General features: G+C 44.0%; 2 protein-coding genes across 10 annotated transcripts in view; one reads left to right on the top strand and one right to left on the bottom strand.

Moving 5' to 3' along the window:
* The window catches only part of Pbld (phenazine biosynthesis like protein domain containing), a 40,588-nt gene that overhangs the window by 26,354 nt on the left and 392 nt on the right, over positions 1-13,842 (bottom strand). The window lies entirely within an intron of this gene.
* Hnrnph3 (heterogeneous nuclear ribonucleoprotein H3) overlaps positions 13,054-13,842 on the top strand; it is a 12,985-nt gene continuing 12,196 nt past the window's right edge. For 4 of the 9 annotated variants that reach the window (XM_010605680.3, XM_010605689.3, XM_010605708.3 and 1 more), the window contains exon 1: positions 13,511-13,591. The gene's annotated coding sequence lies outside the window, so the exon portion shown is untranslated. Of the gene's footprint in view, positions 13,206-13,373; positions 13,592-13,842 lie in introns of those variants that run through there. The other 5 variants (XM_010605654.3, XM_010605715.3, XM_010605723.3 and 2 more) reach the window with 5 other exon arrangements.

The raw sequence follows: 13,842 nt of genomic DNA, 5'->3' as shown, positions 1-13,842 counted from the left end.
TTTTTTTTTTTTTTTTTTTTTGGTACTGGGGATTAAACTTAGGTCCTCGTACTTGCAAGACAGGCAGCTGCCCCACTGAGCTAAATTCACAGCCCTCTGGCTTTGAATTTTTAAGAATTCAATTTAGTACAAAAAAATAAAATTTGAGGGCCGTGGATTTAGGTCAGAGGTTTCACCACCTACCTTGCAAGGACAAGGTCCTGAGTTTGATCCCCGGTACCCCCACCAAAAAAAAATTGACACTGAAGTACTTTTTTCAGGCTTGCAGAAATATTGTGCTGCTTCCCAAATGAAAATATTTCTTTTAAAGGAAAAGTTCCTCAAGAATTCTAATACTCAAGTCATTCATTTATTCAACAGCCATCCAATGAGGAAACAAAACTATGAAAATGAAAAGCTAAGAATCTGGGTGTGATGGAGCACACCTGTAATCCCAGCTCTTGGGAGGCTGAGGCAAGAGGATCACTGTGAGTTTGAGGCAGCCTGAACTACATAGCAAGACCCTGTTTCAAAAAACTGAAGAGAGAGAGAGAGAAGGAAAGAAAGAGAAACTAGATTAGAAAGAGAGTACAGGGTTTTAATGATATGGTTAACTTGCTAAGCACACATTAGAAGTCCCTACCTAAAAATTTCTTATTTAGTAAATAATAAATTCCTAGTTTTAGATCATTGCTAGTGTATGTGGTACCAACATAATGGATTTATAAACATATTCAGTCCTAATTTCCCAGAACCCATGAATATGTCTTGCTAAGTGCTAAAAGGTTGCAAAGAAGATGAAGGTTGCTAATCAACTAAATTTAAAATACAACTATTCTGGCTAGATGTGGTAGTCCATACTTTATAATCCCTGCCATCAGGAGGCTAAAGCAAGAGGATCACAAGTTCTGGGCCAGCCTGTATCATTTAGTGAGACCATGTCTCAAAATAAAATTTACGCTGGGGATGTAGCTTAGTGGCACTCTGCCTGCCTGGCAAGCTGCAAGGTCCTGAGTTTGATTCCTGGTACCACAAAAATAAATAAAAAAAAACTAAGATTTAAAAAACAAAAGTGGGGCCAGGTGTGGTAGTGCACACCTGTAATCCCAGAACTTGGGGAACCGAGTTAGGAGGATTGCCGCAAGTTTGAGGCCAGCCTGGACTACATAGGGAGACCCTGTGTAAAAAAAATTATTTTGGATTATCAAGAATAATAGCTGGGCATAATGGCATACACCTATAATCCCAGCACTCAGGAGGCCAATAAAGGAGGATCACTTAGAGTTCAAGGCCAGCTTGGGCTACACAGTGAGCTCTAGGACAGCCGGAGCTATACAGGGAGAGCCTGTCTCAAAAAAAGAAGAAGGAAGCGGGCGGGGGGGGGGATCGTGTAACTGGATTTGATAGTGTATGCCTGTGATCCTGGCACTCAGGAGAAGGAGGAAAGAGGATTGCCGTCAGTTCAAAGCCAGCCTAGACTACATAGCAAGACTCTGTCTCAAGAAGAAGGGGAAGAGGAGGAGGAGGACGAAGAAGAAGACAGAACGGTAATGTAACCGTAAGAATCTTTAATGGTTGAAGAGGGAGGCTAAATCCAGGTCAAAGAGAATTACAAATTGTATATTGCTGGCTTTAAAGACAGAGGAAGGCACCACAAACTAGGGAATATATGTGGCCTTTAGAAGTAAGAAAGAGCTCTGGCATGGTGGCTCACGCCTGTAATCCCAGCACTCAGGAGGCTGAAATAAGAAGATAGTCGTGAGTTCAAGGCCAGCCTGGACTACACAGTGAGTTCAAGAAGAGCCCAAACTACACAGTGAGAGCCTGTTTCAAAAACACCAAAAAGGGGTTGGGGATTTGGCTCAGTGGTGCTGCGCCTGCCTGGCAAGTGCAAGGTCCTAAATTCAATCCCCAGTACCAGGACAGAAAAAAAAAAGAAAGAATTCAAACACCCCCCCCACAAAAAAAAGGAGGAAAGAAAAAGAAAAAAGAAAGTTGTAAAGGGCAAAGAAATAAATTCTCTTCTAGACCCTCCAAATAAATAAATTTGTATTAGTCACCTCAGGATGCCATAACACAATAGTCTGAGTAGCTTAAGTGACAGAAATGTACTTTTTCACAGTTTGGAGGCTGGGAATTCTAAGACCAAGGTGCCAGCCAATCCAGGTCCTGCTGAGGGCACCTCTCCTGGAGTGTGGGGAGCTCTCGCCTTGCAAGGCCTCACAAGGTGGAGGGCCAGGGGCAAGTTCTCCTGTGTTCCTTGCTAGGGCACTAATTCCACCACGAGGGCTCCACCTTCACACCCTCAGCTGATCCCAACGCTCTCTCAAAGGACCCATCCATAAATACCCTAACCCCGTGGGTACGACGCCAGCATATGGATGTAGAGGGCACCTCGTTAGTGCAACACTTTGCTTTGGGGATCTGTCTTCTGTGGATACAGGGGAAAACACAGAACTCAAACTCAGTTTTGTGCACTACATATTCACAACACAGCTCACCTCTCTGATCCTCAAATATATGTGGAGACTTCTCCCCGCCAACAAGCAATTCTGCAGTGCACACCAGAACTCATTTCTGACCCTCTCCAGCAGGAGGTCCCACAGTTTGAGGACCCAGACCTACCAGACTGCCCCCCACTTTAGATGCCAGTCACAGGTTCAGGTCTCTGGAATGTCTGACCAGTCAGCTGCCAACTGGGATCCCCACAACCCTCTCCGTGGATTTAAGCAGTTTGCTAGAGTAGCTCTCAGAACTCAGGGAACACTGTACTTACATTTACTGGTAAGTGGAAGGGACACTTTAAAGGACATGGACAAAGATAGGCATAGGGCAAGGTATCAGACAAGGGGTATAAAGCTTCCACGCCCTTTCCAGGAACTTGACCGTGTTCAGCTATCAGCAAGCTCTCTGAACCCCGACCTTCTGGGTTTTTATGGAGACTTCATTGCATAAGTATGATGGAGATATAAACAAATATGTAGGGGCTGGGGATTTGGCTCAGTGGTTCCAGCACCTGCCTCACAAGCGCAAGGACCCAAGTTTGATCTCTGGCACCAAAAAAACAAAACAAATATGTACAAATGTGACAGGATAAAGAAAAAAAAAAAGCAGTGCTCCAATACTAATAGACTGAGGCAACCCAGCAAGGCCTGTCTGTCTGCTCAGATACTTCTTGGACTCTCTCTTCAGCATTCCTTCCTCCCCAGTGATGGGTACGACCCCTTTTGAAATGGGGATACTTATTTATTTATGTATTGTACCGGGAATCAAACTCAGGGCCTTGCACTTGCCAGGCAGGTGCTATGCTGCTGAGCTACAGCCCCAGCCCTTTGATATGGTAAAGGGGATTGAACTTGGGTCCTGGCTGAGCCAGGAGGATCATTGTGAGTTTGAGGCCAGTCTGTGCTACATAGTGAGTTCAAGTCCAGCCTAAACTACATAGTAAAATCCCGTCTCAAAAACAAAACAAGGGGCCGGGATTTAACTGAGTGGTGCCGCCACCTGCCTTCTAAGCACAAGGACCCAAGTTCAATCCTCTTTACCAAAAACAAACAAAAAAAACACACTTCCAACTAACTGTAAGATAGCAAGTTTAAGCCACTGCATTTGTGATAATTTGTCACAGTGACAATAGGAAATTACTACAGTCCAACATCCCTTACTGTCAGTCCAACAAATTTTAATTGCTGCATAAATCCCCAAGAAAAATAATAATTGCTAATCAATACTTATTAAATACTTATGTGCTAGGCATGATTCTAAGAATATTTAATCTTTAGAGGATCTGAAGAGATAAATAAACAAACAGGTTTGTAAAATTTAAGTTGGGTTGTGGATGTAGTTTAGTGGTACCGCTCCTGTCTAGCAAGTGCAAAGTCCTCAGTTCGATTCCTGGTATGGGGGGAAAAAAAGAAAGAAAGAAAATTCTAAAATAAATCTTTGCCAGGCATGAGGGTGCAGGTCTCTAATCTCAGCTACTTGGAAGGTTCAAGTGCAAGGCTAACCTAAGTAGCATGGTAAAACTTGTCTCAAAAATAAAGAGAAAAATGAAAAAGAAGTTGCAAACACTCAGGAATATCTAAGGGACCTGGCACAAGAAACACTAAAAGACTGTATCGTATTAGGTATGAAAAATGAACAAATGAACGTGATTTGGGGGGGGTACCAGGGATCAAACTCACGACCTTGTGCTTATAAGGCAGGTGCCAGAACCACTGAGATAAATCCCCAGCCTGAACGTGATTTATTTTGACTAAAAAAGGAGTTGCTGGGCCAAGGATTTAGCTCAGTGGCACTGGCACGTGCCTCATAAGCACAAGGTCGTGAGTTTGATGCCCAGTACCATAAACAAACAAACAAACAAATAAAGATAAAAAAGGGGTTGTTGATCAAGTGTAAGAGTTCTCAGACTCTGGGGTGTATTAGAATCACAAGAGAGGGCTTGTTAGAAATCAGACTGTGGGACTGCAGGCCGAGAGTTTCTCATTTTATAGGCTTCAGGAGGAGCCCAAGAATTTGCATTTCCGTGGTGGCTCATACTGTCATCCCGGCACTCTGGGAGCTCAGGCAGAAGGATGCAAGTTTGAGCACCAGCTGGCAGCTGGGCAACTTAGCAATTTAGTGTGATCTTGTCTCAAAATAAAGAATAAAAATGGGCTGGGAGTGTAGCTCAAAATGAAGGCCCTGGGTTCAAAACCCAGAACCACAAATAATAATAATTTACATTTCGAACAAGTTCTCAAACAATGCTCATGCTGCACTGGAAGAGCCACTATTTCTGGAAAGAGCATGAAATATGGTAACAGCATAAAATAGACTTTTTTTGGGGGGGGTCCCGGGACTTGAACCCAGGTCCTTGCACTCACGAGGCAGGCAACGGAACCACTAAGCTAAATCCCTAGGAAAATATACTATATTAATTGATTTTAAGTTGTATTCTCAGTCAAAAGGTAGAGAGATAAAGGAAGTCTTTTCTTTTTATTCATTTTATTTAAACAATATATGTCCCTGTTTTGAACTCTATGGTGACAGGTTATGCTTCAAGTAGAAGTCATATTAACAATTTAACTTTTAGGAGATGGGCATGGTGGGACCCCTTTGTCCCAGCACTCAGGCAGTTGAGGCAGGAGGACCATGAGTTTAAGGCTAGCTTGACTGTACAGTGAGACCCTGTCTCAAAAAAAAATTTTTTTTTCAGGCTAGGCATATAGCCCAGCAATAGGATGCTTGCCTAGTGCTATATGTGCAAGGGACTGGGTTCACTTTCTGGTACCAACAAAAATATTAACTTTCCAAAACTACTGTGTATTTCCTATTTCCTAAATACCAAGCACATGCTACACTTTGAAAATAAAAGGATGACTAAGTAAGTCATGATTTATTGTGGTTTAGATCTAAAATGCCCCCCAAAAGTCTCATGTGTTCAGAGGCAGGGTTTCTGGAAGGTGGTCGAATCCTGGGGCCCTACACTCATCAGTGGATTCATTCCATGAAACAGTTCATAGCAGAAGGAGATGGGCCTGGGTGAAGGGGTGGCTTACTGTGAGGGTGACCTGGAAGGCGGTATTCAGTTCCTGGGGTCTTTCTGTCCTTGCCCCCAGCTTTCCTCCAGCATGCTTTGCCATCCTCCTACCTCAGCCTCCTTCAGTGTTGGGATAACAGGCATGTGCCATTTTACTCAGCTATAAGTGGATTTTTAATCTCCAGTTTGGTGAATTCAACGTCTTTAATAAAAAGGAAGATTATATGGAAGAAACTGAAGTCCCCTTTGACAACTCCCTTCCCTAGGAATCTATGTAGTTTGTTTTGAGAATGCTAGATATTTCCCTGAATTCTAATCTTGGTTCAATTTACCATGTAAATGTAGCAAAATTACAAACCTCACTTGTTCAAATAGTTCAGTTGTTCAACCTGCCCATGGGTGTGCCTGGGATGCTTATTTGTCTCTTAGTAATAGCCTTAGTTTGTTTCTGGTTTCCTGTGGCTACAGAAAACAGAAAGCTGATTCCTGCTGTTCCTGAGCTAATGGATAAGGACATACTCAGGGCTGGGGATCTAGCCCAGTGATTCCAGCGCCTGCCTTGCTAAGCATAAGGTCCCGAGTTCGATCCCTGGTACAAAAAAAAAAAAAAAAAAAAAAAAAAAAAACCTGGAAAAAAAAAAAAAAAAAAAAAAAAAAAAAGAACCTATTCAGTTCCTATTTTTGACTGCTGTCTTAAAACTAAGCCACTCAAGAGTAAACACCAGTTTAGCTCTTTGAAATTATAAATATTTCATAATAGAGCTCTGTCATCCATAGTGCACACAAGGACAATTTTCTATACACTTGTTTTTGAGACAGAGTCTCACTATGTAGTATAGTCTGTCCTTGAACTCAGCATGTAGCACAGGCTGATCTTAAACTCACTGCAATCCTCCTGCCTCAACCTCCCATGAACTGGGATTACAGAAGTTGCTATCACATCTGGCTAAATTTTTATTTATTCTTATAGTACTGGGGATTGAACCCAGGGCCTTCACACTGACTGACCTACATCAGCAGCCTTTAAATGCAATTTTTGGGGGGCCAGGGGTTTAGCTCAGTGGCACTCCAGCTGCCTTAAAAGTACAAAGCCCTGCATTCAATCCTCAGTACCAAAAAAAAATTTTTTTAGACAGGATCTCACTAAATTGTCTAGGCTGGCTTCAACTTGAAATCCTCTTCTCTCACTAGCAGTTGTGGTGGTGCTTACCTGTAATACCAGCACTCAGGAGGCTGAGGCAGGAGGATCGCTGTGAGCTAGAGGCCAACCTGGGCTACATAGTGAGACCCTGTCTCAAAAAAAACAAAAAACAAAAGAAAGATTTCCTCTTCTCTCAACCTTCCAGAGTGCTGAGATTATAGGCATGATCCATCTCACCCAGCTATACCTTAAAGGTTTATTCAATGAAAGCCAAAGGAATTGATATTAGGAAATCCACCAAGGTAGTTCATGGTATGAATATATTTAAGAAGTAAAATCTTTACTCAAAAAATAACTTCAATGGTCATGGTGGTACACACCCGGAAACCCAGCACTCTGGAGGTTGGGGCAGGAGGATGGCAAGCTCAAGGCCAGACTGGGCAACTTAGAAGCGGCAGAGAAAGAAGACCATGAAGAAGGGGAGGAGGATGAAGAGAAGACCTGAGGAGACCCTAAGATTTTACCTCTGGCTGATTACAGACTTTGCTCAAGCAGAAAGGGAAAGCTAAGTCACAGTTGCCACCTCTCTGACTGCGAGTTGAAAAGTGAGTCCCAACTTACACACCAAGTATCTCAGCAAACACTGGGAGACATGCTGGTTCCAATAATTTTTTGTTTGCTTGCTTTGTTTTGTTTTTTTGAGACAGGGTCTCACTATGTAGTTGACACTGAACTGGAACTCACTATGTAGCCCAGGTTGGTCTCGAACTCACAGAGATCTTCCTGCCTCAGCCTCCCGAGTGCTGGGGTTGCAGGCGTGCACCACCATGCCCGGCTTGTTTCTAATAATTTAACAAATTCTCTGCTGAATTATGAGCTGACACCAAGCTACAAGTGGCCACAAAGAATACAGATCTAGGAGAAAGTTCCAACAAACAACAGGGAAAAGAAAAACTGATTTTCCGAGGTGTCACACTTACTTACATTTTCTTTCTTTCTTTTCTTTTTTTTTTTTTTTTTTTTTTTTTTTTTTTTTTTTTTAGCTAGGGCCTTGCTATGTATCTCAGGCTGGCCTTACTATGTATTCCAGTCCAGCCTTGAACTCTTGGCAATCCTCCTGTCTCAGCCTCCTGAGTGCTGGGATTACAGGAATGTGCCACTATGCCCAGTAAGAAACATGAAACTTGACCCAAAAATGACAAAATATAGCATACAAAAATAAAAGAATAGCTAACAGAAACTATTCTTTTTGTTTGTTTGGTACCAGGGATTGAACTCAGGACCTTGCACTTGCAAGGCAAGTGGTGGCACCACTGAGCTAAATCCCCGGCCCCAGAAACTGTTCTTGAAGTGATCAGTCCTGAAGTTGGAATTACTAGACAAAGGTATGAAATCGTCTACTTTAAATACATTCCTAAAACAGAAAGAAACTAGAGACTAAAGGAAATAGGAGAATCATGCCTTACATATAGAAAATATCAATAAATAGGATAAAAAATATCAAAAGAGCCTCAGAGATCATTGGGATATCCACCAGACAGAAGCCCCTTAATCTGTATAATATGCACTAATAAAAAATAAAAGGGAATAGAGGATGAACGACAAAGACATATGATACATAGAAAACAAATATCACAAGGGTAGACATAAACCCTAACTTATTAGTGGCTGTAATTGAACTCGCCCATTAAAGGGTAGAGATTAGCAGAATGGGTTTTTTTTGGTCTTTTTTTTTTTTTTTTTTTTTTTTTTGGTACTGGGGATTGAATTCAGGACCTTGCACTTGCAAGACAGGCAGCAGCACCACTCAGCTAAATCCCAGGCCCCAAAATAGGTTTTTTAAAATGATCCAACCAGGCTCAGTGATAGAGCACTTGCCTGGCATGTATGAGGCCCTGGGTTCAACCTCCAGTACTGCCAAAAAAAGATCTTACCAAATCCTTTCTACAAGAGGCAGACTTTAACTTTAAAAACATAAATATGTTGGAAATAAAAACTGGAAAGAAGCTACATCACACAAAGAGTAAGGAAAAGAGAGCCAGCCCACTGCCATCTTCACTCCAAAGAGGTGACTCTCCCCAAGGTTCTCTTCAGACTCTGGAGCTGAATTTGGTGTTCCTAAAGCTACAATTCCAGAGTCCTCTATGTTTTTCCTTTTATTCTTTTTCTTTCTTTCCTTTTTGCGGGGAGAGAGACAAGGTCTCATTATGTAGTTTAGACTGGTCTTGGATTAACTTTGTAGCCCAGCAAACTGGCCTCAAGCAATTCTCCTGCCTCAGCCTCCCTAAGTGCCTACATCACAGGTGCATGCCACCATGCCTGTTTTTCTAAGAGCACCCACTCCCGCAAAGAACACATCCTTGGGCATTGCATTACCAAACCTGAGGTGATCTTCAAGAAAACAGATGTCAGTCAGGAAAATTGAGACAAACATTTGTAGCAAGCTGCAATCACCAACAGACAGCAACACACCAACAGAGGCAAACACTGACTTGTGATCCTCCTGACTCAGCCTCTGGAGCACCTGGAGTTATAGGTATCCACAACACACCTAGCTTTAAATTATTTTTTGCTGTTACTATTTTTGGTTTTTTGTTGTTTTTGTTTTTGTACCAGGATCAAACTCAGGCCCTTGTGAGGCAGGTGGCAGAACCACTGAGCCAAATCCCTGGTCCCTTGGGTTTTGTTTTTTTGAGACAGGGACTCACTACATAGCCCAAGCTGGCCTGAAATTTGCAGTCTTCCTGCCTTAGTCTCCCAAATGCTGGATTACATGTCTAAATTACTTAAGTAACTATCTTTTGTAGTTGTTGATCTCGGCCTTCACAATAATCAAATGGAACAGAAAAGAATGTCCAATAGCTTTATTTTTTTTATTTATTTATTTTGGTTTTTTTGAGACAGGGTTTCACTATGTAGTTGAGACTGACCTGGAACTCACTATGTACCCCAGGCTGGTCTCGAACTCACAACGATCCTCCTGCCTCAGCCTCGCAAGTGCTGGGATTACAGGCATGCGCCACCACGCCCAGATCAATACCTTTATTTTTTATTTTTATTTTTATTTTTTTGGTACCAGGGATTAAGCTCGGGTCCTTGCGCTTGCAAGGCAGGCCACCGAACCGCTGAGCTAAATCCCTGGCCCATATCAATACCTTTATTTTTAAAAATTACAGAATGTTAGGTGTCCTCTTTCTTCTGAGTTTGTTTACTTACTACATAATTATTAAAATTAAATGAGGGTCAGGGATGTAGTTCAGCGACTCAGCATCTGCCTGGCAAGTGCAAGGCCCCGGGTTTGATTCCCAGTACCAAAAAAGAAAAGTGAAAAAAAAAAAGACCCCAAAAAAGCCCCTAAAACAAAGCAAAAAAAAACCCTTGCCGGGCATGGTGGTGCACACCTGTAATCCCAGCACATTGGGTGGCTGAGGCAGGAGGATCACTGTGAGTTGGAGAACAGCCTGGGGTACACAGTGAGTTCCAGGTCAGTCTCAACTACATAGCGAGACCATGTCTCAAAAAACCAAAAAATAAAATAAAATAAATAAATGAGGCCTTTTGGTTTCCATAGCCCTATAAGGCACACATAGGTGATTCAGAGAAAACAAGAAAGTATCAAGAATACAAACTGTGTAATTGGTCCTGGTCTTTTTTTTTAGTGCCAAGGATCAAACTCAGGACCCTGCCCTTGGGAGGTAGGCGGTGGCACCACAGAAGTACATCCCTGGCCCCGTTTTGTTGTTTTTTTGTGATAAGGTCTCACTCTGTAATTCAAGACAGCCTTAGACCCACTATGTAGCCCAGGCTGGCCTCAAACTTGTGGTGATCCTCCCACCTCAGCCTCCCAGGTGCTGGGAGTACAGGCATGCATCACTATGCCTGGCTAGGCCATGGTTTTGAGAAGCAGTGTTGAATCACACCAAAGGAAATCAGTACTTTCTAAAAGACAGTAGATGTCTATTATATAAATCAAAGAATAAGCAGTTCACAAAGCCTAAGGAAGTCAGTATTCAAAAGGTGTTACTTTAGTCAGATACAGTCCTAATAAGCTTTTGTGGGTTTTGTTGTTTTTTATTTGCTTTTCATACAGGCATATTATAATAATCCAGTTTTATAGGCAAACTGATAGCAATCCAGTTTTTAAGGTAACTGACAATTCCATGTAGGGATATATGAACAGTTACTGTAAACTGGTCTTTGGTTAATGTGCCTTCCTCCCCCCAAAAGAGTACACTGTCTTTCAATTTCTTTGTTTCACTCAGGCTCTGCCTGGAATTTTCCTCTCCGTCTCAATGGTGTAACATACGATCACGTGTTCCTTGTTTTCCTTGGGGAGGTGTGACTACTTCTATTTCCTTCTCTTTTTCAGCTTTTCTCTCATTATAGGTCTCTAACAGATCCTCTCCAGGGTCTCTCTGATCTCTATGCTAATAAGAAAGCACTGAAACACCAAAAGGAAGACAAAGAGGGGAAAAAATTCCCAAAGCAGCTGGGAACTCTTAATTCTATCCATCTCTATGGAAACAATTCCTCAGAGATGGATCTGGAAACAATTGTGATCATCAGAGCAGCAGCCAGCCAGTCCCACTGAGCCTTACACACAGGATTCAGCTTGCAAACGGGAATGGCTGACAAACAAGTTTGGGGGAAAATAGTAAAACAGGAAGCCAAATAAAAATACTTACCACTATATATTTGTATCTCAAAATTTCTTACTTGCTATAATACTAAAAAGGCAAAGCTCTAATTCCCAAGGGCTTCCTGATCTTACTGGCAAAGAGGGCCCAACACTATTAGCCACCCCCCCCCGCAAGAAAAAAACAAAAGGAACGTTGTTTGGTGGTGAAAAGTCATTCACGTCATTAGAATGATTTGGGATTGTGGCTCACAACCACACCAAGTATGTGGAAAGAATGCAAATTCAATCAGGCAGTAAGCAGATTGTTTGGATGCAGGCATGAGGTGAAAAGGATTACAGAAGTCCACCTACCAAATCAGGTTGAAAGATTAAAAAGATAAAGTAGCGATGTAATCGAATCCGTGGAAGGAAGAGTAAGGTAAGAACTTCATCTGGAGCATCCGAGACATTATTTTTAAATGGCAGAACAAGCTCCAAGCCCTCTGAGATCCATCCACAATTTAGTGGGGAGGGAGGAATTCACAGTGCCGATGATACGGGACAGCCGAGTTTCAGACCTGTTCAGGAGTCTCTAGCCAATAGATGGTAGAGCCAGTGCTGGCTAGGGGAAGTGACTTCAGTTTACCTAAAACGATGTGTTTCCTTAAGGCACAGGTAATTTATAACCACAAGAAGTTTCACAGTGTTTTAAGACCCAGATTCTTAGAGTAAAACCTTTTAGATTTCAGTCCTAGCTGTGTGACCTTGGGCAATTACTTTCATGTGTCTGGGACTAGACACATCATCCCTAAAATGAAGAGTATTATTTTTCGGGACTGTAAAGAGAATGAGTTGCACACTCAACCTAGTTCAAGCAAGCTCTCAACATATGTGAGCTATAGTTATTAGCATCCTTTGGTTTTTCTCTTTGTAATTATATTCATGCTGTCCCTTCCCAAGTTGCTTCGAAGAGGTGGGCTAAGGAATAGAGTACCACGACCTAGGCAGTTCTTACTGACCCACAAGTCACGAAATGGAAGTTTCCATTAATGAAGCTAACTGGTTTCCTTGTCTCCATCCTATACCCTACAGATCTCGTGGGGGAAGTTTTTTTCCCTCAACCCGCTCTTAACAGTCTTCCCGATGTCTGTAGCACAAAATCCAAAACTTTTGACTGGACTTTAAGGACTGATTACGTCGCAGATTCATATTCATTTCCAACCTACACCCATCCAACAGGAACACTCAAAATTCACCTCCTCTCCCTTTACTGCATATATGTTCCTAGCCTTGCACTTTTACTTGCTTTTTTTTTATCAGGAGTGCAACCGCTCTGTCCACAAGCTTGGGCTTACATTTGCTTCGAAATTTAAAAAGAAGCACGGAGGGGGGGTCGTAGAAACCATGTTGGCATGACAGCAAAACCTCAGGGAACACATGTATTTTAGGTGTCACTTAGGAACCCGACTTGCAATACTACAAAGCTCTATTTAGAATACAAACCTAAGTCCCCCGCCCTGAGCCGTTGATCGGTCACTGAGGCTTTGAGAGAAAAGGGAAACAAACGCAGTCACTGGATCGTCCATCAGTCCCGGGCCAAGGGTGAGAGGGCAGCTCGGGGATATGGGGAAGGAGGAGGAAACCCGACCACCTCTCTTGGCAGACTAGAAAAGTTATGTTTTTTTACTACAGAATGCAAATATAGTGGACGAGAGAACGCGCGCGCGCGCACACACACACACACACACACACACACGCCCGCCCCGCCGCGCGCGCTGATCAGCGGCCGCACCACGTGGCTCCCCGCCCACGCAGGGTGAGGCGGGGTCTTCACGGGATGTGCTCCCCGCGTTCCTTTATAACGCACTGGCAAGGCTACTGTTGCCACCTCATCCTCCCCGAGAAGGCAGAAAAGTGGGCTCTGGAAACACGATGGCTGTAAGGTAAGCAAGAAAGGCAGACCCCACCAGGTATCTTTCTTCAACCCGACAGTGCGCCACTCACCCCAACCGGCCCGCCCCTCTGTGCGCAACAGTACATCGCGCGGGCCGCGGCGGGGCGGAACCGCGTCTCTCGTCTCGCGAGATCAGGGCGGCCGGGTCGTAGCCTTCGCTCCGCCCCCTCCTCCTTGCTCGCTCTCTCCCATCCCCCCAGCCCAGTCGCTCTGCTGCGCAGCTTCCTTAGCGGTTGCCGTCGTCGGAAACGGTTGGGAAAACCGTTGTGCGGAGCTTTTCGCGAGGCGAACGGCTTCTCCCTCCGCACGACCAGAGCCCGCGAGCACCGGAGGCAGCATTGCTCTCGCCCGTCAGGGTATCTGAATTAAAAGGGGGTAGGTTGGGCCGGCGGTGTCGAGAGCCGAATCGGGAGAAGGACGAACGGGAGACCGGGAGGGGGTGGGGCGGGTGAAGTGTGGAGGTCGCCGGTCGGAGGCGGCCGGACAGCGCCTCTCGGGCGCTATCCCACTTCGAGGAGGGCGGCTTGCCCGGGGAGGACTTGCGCAGGTGGAGTCGGGTGGACGACGCCAGGGCCCGGAGTGGGGGGCTCCCGGCGAGTCCCCCTTTGCCTGCTAACAGGGCCTCC

Source organism: Fukomys damarensis, unplaced genomic scaffold (genome assembly GCF_012274545.1).
Source record: "Fukomys damarensis isolate Sample0158 unplaced genomic scaffold, DMR_v1.0_HiC HiC_scaffold_20, whole genome shotgun sequence".
Lineage (NCBI taxonomy): Eukaryota > Metazoa > Chordata > Mammalia > Rodentia > Bathyergidae > Fukomys > Fukomys damarensis.
The sequence above is the reverse complement of the archived record's forward strand: the minus strand, read 5'-3'. Positions and strand labels throughout refer to the sequence as shown.